The sequence below is a fragment of the Nerophis ophidion genome, linkage group LG15 (genome assembly GCF_033978795.1).
Source record: "Nerophis ophidion isolate RoL-2023_Sa linkage group LG15, RoL_Noph_v1.0, whole genome shotgun sequence".
Classification (NCBI taxonomy): Eukaryota; Metazoa; Chordata; class Actinopteri; order Syngnathiformes; family Syngnathidae; genus Nerophis; species Nerophis ophidion.
Genome location: NC_084625.1, coordinates 47,110,436 through 47,120,307, shown reverse-complemented (window position 1 = coordinate 47,120,307; position 9,872 = coordinate 47,110,436). Strand labels below are relative to the sequence as shown.

Here is a 9,872-nt window from a genome sequence, read left to right as displayed (position 1 = left end):
TCTGTAAACCAAACCCCTCACTCAGTCCCACAAATATGGAATGTCGATACAGGCAAAAACAATCAAATTCACCTTTTTTCCTCTTACCAGCAACTGTTGACACGCTTTCCGTCCACAAGACACATCAACTAATGGCCACGTCTCAGCAGCTGTGTTGCAGCGTTCCTGGAAACACACAACCAATCACATTTACCATCTGGGTGATGTAAGGAGAGCCAGGAGGTCCGTTGACGTGAAAGTCATAAGAGGATGAAGCACTTTTTAGCTAGAGAAATTTATAAATGTGAATAAAATAATTTAAAATACCAATGATTGTCACACACACACACACACACACTAGGTGTGGCGAATTTATTCTCTGCATTCGACCAGTCACCCTTGCTCAACCCTGGGAGGTGAGGGGAGCAGTGAGCAGCAGCAGTGGCCACGCCCGGGAATCATTTTTGGTGATTCAACCCCCAATTCCAACCCTTGATGCTGAGTGCCAAGCAGGGAAGTAATGGGTCCCATTTTTTATAGTCTTTGGTATGACTCAGCCAGGGTTTGAACTCGCAACCTACCGATATCAGGGCGGACACTCTAACCACTAGGCCACTGAGCAGGTCTAGAATTTAGATATGTACATAATTCTATGAGTAAAAAAACAAAAAAAATGTGTGCAATAATACAAAACCAATGAAGTGGGCACGTTGTGTAAATCATAAATAAAAACAAAATACAAAGATTTGCAAATCTAATTCAACTTATATTCAATTGAATAGACTGCAAAGAATAGATACTTAACGTTTGAACTGAAAAACTATATTTGTTGCAAATATTAGCTCATTTGGAATCTGATGCCTGCAACATGTTTCAAAAAAGCTGGCACAAGTGGTAAAAAAGACTGAGAGAATTGACACTTATTTGGAACATCCCATGGGTGAGCTGGCTAATTGGGAACAGATGGATGCCATGATTGTGTATAAAAACTAGAGATGTTCGATTATGGCTTTTTTTGCCAGCATCCGATATTGTCTAACTCTTAATTACCGATTCCGATATCGACGGATAACGATATATACAGTCGTGGAATTAACACATTAGTATGCCTCGTTGTTTTGTGACGCCCCGCTGGATGCATTAAACAATGTAACAAGGTTTTCCAAAATAAATCAACTCAAGTTATGGAAAAAAATGCCAACATGGCATTGCCATATTTATAATTGAAGTCACAAAGTGCATTATTTTTTTTTAACATGCCTCAATACAGCGGCTTGGAATTTGGGACATGCTCTCCCTGAAAGAGCATGAGGAGGTTGAGGTGGGGGCGGGGAGTAGGGGGTAGTGTATATTGTAGCGTCCCGGAAGAGATAGTGCTGCTAGGGGTTCTGCGTATTTGTTCTGTTGTGTTTATGTTGTGTTACGGTGCAGATGTTCTCCCGAAATGTGTTTGACATTCTTGTTTGGTGTGGGTTCACAGTGTGGCGCATATTTGTAACAGTGTTAAAGTTTTTTTCAGTGTGACCTGTATGGCTGTTGACCAAGTATTCCTTGCATTTACTTCTGTGTGAAAAGTCGTAGATATTATGTGACTTCAAGGCACGCCCCCAATATTGTTGTCTGGGTGGAAATCAGGAAAAATTCGGGAGAATGGATGCCCAGAGAGATTTTCGGGAGGGGCACTGAAATTCAGGAGTCTACCGGGAAAATCGGGAGGGTTGGCAAGTATGACTGGGAGACGCAACTGCTCTGTACTTCTCCCTAAAGTACACCCGTGTACCACTCCGTAGACTTTGTTTACTTTTAGAAACCGATAAATGCTTTAAAATGTAACATCAGAAATTATCGGCCGATTATATCGGCAGTCCGATATTATCGGACATCTCTAAATAAGAGTATAGTATTTAAGTTCTAATATGACATTTTAGAGAGAAAAAGACACTCTTCCGATTCTGCATGGAAATGGTGGAGTTTCTTACTTTGTTTAGCTCCCATACTCAGTTTTATACTCCTTTTGTCGGAATAAGTTGGAGGCGAACTTGGCAGTTTGCTAGAGTCTGTTAGAGACCCTTAATTTTTTAGCACGGGTGGGATATAGCGGTGCTTTTATTGTTAAGACCCGAACTGTGCAGTTGGTGAGGACTCTTGACGGCAGGTGTGCTTTTGTTTTTTTTTCATTTTACTGAAATTGCCAAGTATTTATTTCTTCTTCAAGGCCGCTTTATTTGTCCTTATAAAGGTGAATATTACAAAACCCAAAACCAGTGAAGTCGGCACGTTGTGTAAATGGTAAATAAAAACGGAATACAATGATTCGCAAATCTTTTTCAATTTATATTCCAGGGGTCGAGAACCTTTTTGGCTGAGAGAGCCATGAAAGACAAATATTTCAAAATGTATTTCCGTGAGAGCCATATCATATTTTTTAAAACTGAATACAACTAAATGTGTGCATTTTTAAGTAAGACCAACATTTTTAGAGTATAATAAGTCTCTTATTATTTTTAATAACATTGTTATTCTGAAGCTAACCAATAATAAATAAAATGTCATATCTGTTGATCATGTTTTTGTTTGGCCATGTGCTGTTTGTCTGTCTCTGGTGGACAAAATGCCCGCTCACCTGCTTCCTGAGCACTAATCAGAGGCAGTATTTAAGCTCGTCTTTGCCAGTCAGTTGCCCTGTGCTGACTTGTTTCATGCCTTGCCATAGTTTCGTGCTTCTTGCCAGGCCAAGTAAGTTTTGTTTGATTTACGTTCTTAGTCTGTTTATGCGTTAGCTTTGTTCTTTAGCCCAAGTTGTGCCTCCGCTGTGAGCGATTTTTGTTTGTATATTTTTTTAGTTAAAATTAAATCATGTTTTTACCTAAATGCCATGTCCCGAGTAGTCCGTCTGCCTTCCTGGGAGAATGACCCCGCAGCAAACTGCAACCCCCCACCCCTCCCATCGTGACATAAAATACTTATTACCATTAATGCGACTTCTTCAACAGGTGCAGTAGAAAACGGATGGATGGATATAGATGCATGAGAATGTTTTATGTTTTGCATGTTATTTTTAGCACTGTGATTACCAGCGAAAATATTCATAATTATCTCGTTAAGCAATGTCAGCTAAGATTCATCTGAGAGCCAGATGCAGTCATCAAAAGAGCCACATCTGGCTCTAGAGTCATAGGTTCCCTACCCCTGTTATATTCTGTCAGGTTCAAACATCGATGACATCTATTAAACAAGACAAAGGAGCAAGGAATTAAACGGAGACAGAATTAAATTTGGCGAACGTAATAACAGCTTTTGTAACTTACTCGTCCATTTCCAAACACAGTAAGCACTGATCCAATTAGAACTAGTTTTTAGGAAAATCATTTTTTATTTTTCAGTAGAAGGCTAAGCGGGCTACACAACAAATCAAGCTCACATTGCTAACAAACCATTCCCGCACGTCTAACCTACTGTTTTTAATTACCGTTTCATTGTCTCCTCCATTGTTCTAAATCAGGGGTCGGCAACCTAAAATGTTGAAAGAGCCATATTAGACCAAAAATACAAAAACAAATCTGTCTGGAGCCGCTTAAAAATAAAAGCCATATCACATACAGATAGTGCAGGGGTCGGGAACCTTTTTGGCTGAGAGAGCCAAGAAAGCGAAATATTTTAAATTGTATAAGAGCCATATAATATTTTTTTTTAACACTGAACACAACTAAACGCGTGCATTTTTAAGTAAGACCAACATTTCTAGAGTACAATAATACTCTTACTCTTTGGAATAACATTGTTATTTTGATGCTAACTGTTGAGGGGACGTGGCCTGCGGGCCTGCAGCAAAGTAGGGTGTGCCAGGACAGGCCTCGAAATCAGCGACATGTGCGTAGATGGCCCATCTGGGCCTTGTTATCTAATCACCTGTTGCTCCGTTATAAGCAGCAGCCACGAGGAGAGAAGGGGTTGAAACTGGAGCCAGAGCGCGAGCGAGAACGAAAGAGAAAAAGACAATTGCTGGAAAGCAACAGAGAGACTTATTGAAAAATAAAACAATATTGTAACCCTGAAACAGGCTCTCATGTCGGTGCTTGGTGGTCTGAAGAACCCCCAGGGGGGCAAGCCCCACACTAACCAATAATAAAAAAAATATTTCTTACCATTAACGCAACTTCTTGAACATAAAAAAGCATGAGAATGTTTTATATTTTGAACGTTACTTTTAACAAGTGGAATTATTCATTACTTATCGTGTCAAAGCGATGTCAGCTCAGATTTATCCGAGAGCCAGATGCAGTCATCAAAAGAGCCACATCTGGCTCGCGAGCCATAGGTTCCCTACCCCTGAGATAGTGTCTTGTGAGATATAAATTGAATTAAGAGGACTTAAAGGAAATTAAATGAGCTCAAATATAGTTACAAATGAGGCATAATGATGCAATATGTACATACAGCTAGCCTAAATAGCATGTTAGCATCGATTAGCTTGCAGTCATGCAGTGACCAAATATGTCTGATTAGCACTCCACACAAGTCAATAACGTCAACAAAACTCACCTTTGTGTATTCATGCACAACATTGATAGTTTGGTGGACAAAATGAGACAGAAAAAGAAGTGGCTTAAAACATGTCTTAGAAAGTCGGAGAAAGTTGTACATGTAAACAAACTACGGTGAGTTCAATGACCGGCAAAATTAGTAGGACAAAACGGCGCTCGCCAAATACTGGAACCAGTAAAGCATGTTTAATACAAACAGTGTGCTTTATAACAATTAGGGAGGTTTGTGTCATGGTTGTCCTCCTACAGAAACCATATTAAAACTAAAAATATGTTTTTTATATTTTTTTCCCCTCATCTGTTTCCATTTTTCATACATTTTTTAAAAAGCTCCAGAGAGCCACTAGAGCAGATTGCCGATCCCCGTTCTAAATAGTTGGCACCAAGTATTACAAGTAATTTCAGTAAATGCATTTTTTTTTTAAGGTTTGTTGGGTGAAGCAGGACTCTTAGTTGCACAAACAACTTTTTCACCGTTGAAAGCACGATGTTGCAAAACAAAAAACTTAGCCAGGCTTTCTTCTTCAGATGAGACTGGAGGTTTGTACAGTGTCCTGACTTGGGTAATACAACTAATAAAGTTAAAGTACCAACGATTGTCGAACACACTAGGTGTGGCGAAATTATTCTCTGCTGTGTCAAATATCTACCTTGATCACCCTTGATCATTTGGTGATTTAACCCCCAATTCCAACCCTTGATGCCGAGTGCCAACCTACCGATCCCAAGGAACTCTAGTAACAGAATTTTTGTTCTACGAGTTGTATTTGTCCACGTTTGGTGGACAAAATGAGACAAAAGAAGGAGTGATATAAAACACGTCTTTCTGTGGCAGCATCGGAGAAAGTTACGGATGTAAACAAACATTTGAATCACAGTCCACAAAACCACTGAAATTGCTAGGTGCTCGCCAAATGCTCTCACCAGTGAAGCACAAACAAAAATCTATTAAACAGTGGGATTTTTAACAATTAGGAAGGTTTGCGTCATGGTTTGTTGTCCTACAGAAACCATAATACAACAAAAACATTTTTCCACATCATTTTTTGTCCGTTTCTGTACATTTTTGAAAAAGTTCCATGGAGCCACCGGAGAACCGCTAACGAGCCGCATGTTGCTAAACCCCCGGTCTGAACTTTTAAACCCATCTCAGTTAGCTGTCCAAAAAAAATTACGGTCTCCTGCCGGCCCGGACTTGACTATGGACTGGAGTCTCACTATTATGTTAGATCCACTATGGACTCGACTCTCACAATATTATGTTATATCCACTATGGACTGGACTCTCACAATATTATGTTAGATCCATTATGGACAGGACTCTCACAATATTATGTTCGATTATGGACTGGACTCTCACAATATTATGTTAGGTCCACTATGGATTGGACTCTCACAATATTATGTTAGAGCCACTATGGACTGGACTCTCACTATAATGTTTGATCCACAATGGACTGGACTCTCACAATATTATGTTAGATCCACTATGGACTGGACTCTCACACTATTACATTGAATTCACTATAGACTGGACTGTCACACTGTTATGTTAGATCCACTATGGACTGGACTCTCACGATATTATGTTATATCCACTATGGACTTGACTCTCACAATATTATGTTAGATCCACTATGGACTGGACTGTCACACTATTATGTTAGGTCCACTATGGACTGGACTCTCACTATTATGTTAGATCCGCTATGGACTGGACTCTCACACTATTATAATAGCTCCACTATGGACTGGACTCTCACACTATTACAGTATGTTAGATCCACTATGGACTGGACTCTCACATTATTATGTTAGATCCACTATGGACTGGACTCTCACACTATTATGTTGGATCCACTATGGACTGGACTCTCATACTATTATGTTAAATCCACTATGGACTGGACTGTCACACTGCTATGTTAGATCCACTATGGACTGGACTCTCACTATTATGTTAGATCCACTATGGACTGGATTCTCTCAATATTATGTTAGGTCCACTATGGACTGGACTCCACAATATTCCACAATATTATGTTTTATCCACTATGGATTGGACTCTCACAATATTATGTTAGAGCCACTATGGACTAGACTCTCACTATAATGTTAGATTCACTATGGACTGGACTCTCACACTATTATGTTAAATCCACTATTGGCCTGTCACACTATTATGTTAGATCCACTATGGACTGGACTCTCACTATTATGTTAGATCCACTATGGATTGGACTCTCACAATATTATGTCAGATCCACTATGGACTGGACACTCACAATATTATGTTGGATCCACTATGGACTGGACTCTCACACTATTATGTTAGATCCACTATGGACTGGACTCTCACGATATTATGTTATATCCACTATGGACTTGACTCTCACAATATTATGTTAGATCCACTATGGACTGGACTGTCACACTATTATAATAGCTCCACTATGGACTGGACTCTCACACTATTATGTTAGGTCCACTATGGACTGGACTCTCACTATTATGTTAGATCCGCTATGGACTGGACTCTCACACTATTATAATAGCTCCACTATGGACTGGACTCTCACACTATTATGTTAGATCCACTATGGACTGGACTCTCACATTATTATGTTAGATCCACTATGGACTGGACTCTCACACTATTATGTTGGATCCACTATGGACTGGACTCTCATACTATTATGTTAAATCCACTATGGACTGGACTGTCACACTGCTATGTTAGATCCACTATGGACTGGATTCTCTCAATATTATGTTAGGTCCACTATGGACTGGACTCCACAATATTCCACAATATTATGTTTTATCCACTATGGATTGGACTCTCACAATATTATGTTAGAGCCACTATGGACTAGACTCTCACTATAATGTTAGATCCACTATGGACTGGACTCTCACACTATTATGTTAAATCCACTATTGGCCTGTCACACTATTATGTTAGATCCACTATGGACTGGACTCTCACAATATTATGTCAGATCCACTATGGACTGGACACTCACAATATTATGTTGGATCCACTATGGACTGGACTCTCACACTATTATGTTAGATCCACTATGGACTGGACTTTCACACTATTATGTTAGATCCACTATGGACTGGACTGTCACAATATTATGTTAGGTCCACTATGGGTTGGACTCTCACAATATTATGTTAGATCCACTATGGACTGGACTCTCACACTATTATGTTAGATCTACTATGGACTGGACTCTCACTATTATGTTAGAGCCACTATGGACTGGACTTCCACAATACTATGTCAGACCCACTCAACGTCCATTGCATCCGGTCCTCTCTAAGGTTTCTCATAATCATTGTCATCGACTTCCCACTGGGTTGTGAGTTTTTCCTTACCCTTATGTGGGCGCTGAACCTCGTATGTCGTAGTGGCTTGTGCAGCCCTTTGAGACACTTGTGATTCGGGGTTATATAAATAAACATTGATTGATTGATTGATAACAATCCTACTGAAACAAACTGCCAAGACAAAATAAGACAACAACAAACAAATAAAGTCAACCCCTAATTGATTAATCCAAAAGTTTAAAAAAAAAAAAAAGGTATCCCTAGACTTGCTATTTGTAATCCATACAGTCTAAGTTCCTCCTTTTCGGTCTCTTTCTTTTCAAAGGTTCGCCAATTCCCCCCAGAGCTGTGGTATTTAGCGGAGTCAGGACTTCAATCTCATCAAGACCTGTGGGAAAGATTAAGAGCCCCACTTAGCGGGGTGTGGGCTGATGTGATGACTGATCTCTCAACAGCCGCTGGTCAACCTCCCATCTATGTCATCAGGACAAACACAATCAGGGCTGTGGCCTGAATTCACCTCCACGTCTAACGCCAAGGACAAACAGACTTTTACTCCGAGACCACCCTAAATGTCACCGGACCCAATATTAGGTACACCACATCCACCAGATGGCACTGGAGAGAAAAATAATTCTATCTTCTCTTCAGTTACGAGGTGTAGTTTACACACATGTGCCGGGTCACCCTGTTCTTTTACAGCAGTGTTGGGCAGCAAAGACCTCTGTATTTATATTATTCACACGTGAATAATGCTGTATAATAGACTGTATTTATATTATTCACACGTGAATAATGCTGTATAATAGACTGTATTTATATTATTCACATGTGAATAATGCTGTATAATAGACTGTATTTTGACCATTCACATGTGAATAATGCTGTATAATAGACTGTATTTATATTATTCACATGTGAATAATGCTGTATAATAGACTGTATTTATATTATTCACACGTGATTAATGCTGTATAATGGACTGTATTTTTATCATTCACATGTGAATAATGCTGTATAATAGACTATTTATATTATTCACATGTGAATAATGCTGTATAATGGACTGTATTTCTATCATTCACATGTGAATAATGCTGTATAATAGACTATTTATATTATTCAAATGTGAATAATGCTGTATAATATACTGTTTATAATATTCACATGTGAATAATGCTGTAAATAGACTGTATTTATATTATTCACCTGTGAACAATGCTGTATAATAGACTGTATTCATAATATTCACATGTGAATAATGCTGTATAATAGACTTTTATATTATTCACGTGTGAATAATGCTGTATAATAGACTATACTATTCACACGTGAATAATGCTGTATAATAGACTGTATTTATAATATTAATATGTGAATAATGCTGTATAATACACTGTATTTATAATATTCACATGTGAATAATGCTGTATAATAGACTATTTATATTATTCACTCGTGAATAATGCTGTATAATAGACAGTATTTATATTATTCACATGTGAATAATGCTGTATAATAGACTGTATTTATATTATTCACCTGTGAATAATGCTGTATAATAGACTGTATTTATATTATTCACATGTGAATAATGCTGTATAATGGACTGTATTTATATCATTCACATGTGAATAATGGTGTATAATAGACTGTATTTATATTATTCACATGTGAATAATGCTGTATAATGGACTGTATTTTTATCATTCACATGTGAATAATGCTATATAATAGACTGTATTTATATTATTCACATGTGAATAATGCTGTATAATAGACAGTATTTATATCATTCACATGTGAATAATGCTGTATAATAGACTGTATTTATATTATTCACCTGTGAATAATGCTGTATAATAGACTGTATTTATATTATTCAAATGTGAATAATGCTGTATAATAGACTGTATTTATAGTATTCAAATGTGAATAATGCTGTATAATAGATTATATTTATATTATTCACATGTGAATAAAGCTGTATAATAGACTTATACTATTCAC

General features: G+C 38.0%; 1 long non-coding RNA gene across 1 annotated transcript in view; it reads right to left on the bottom strand.

Annotated features, from left to right (window-relative positions):
• LOC133569736 (uncharacterized) overlaps window positions 1–9,872 on the bottom strand; it is a 126,057-nt gene that overhangs the window by 88,053 nt on the left and 28,132 nt on the right. Inside the window, exon 2 of the long non-coding RNA XR_009809868.1 lies at window positions 88–165. This is a non-coding gene — a long non-coding RNA (uncharacterized LOC133569736). The remainder of the gene's footprint in view (window positions 1–87; window positions 166–9,872) is intronic.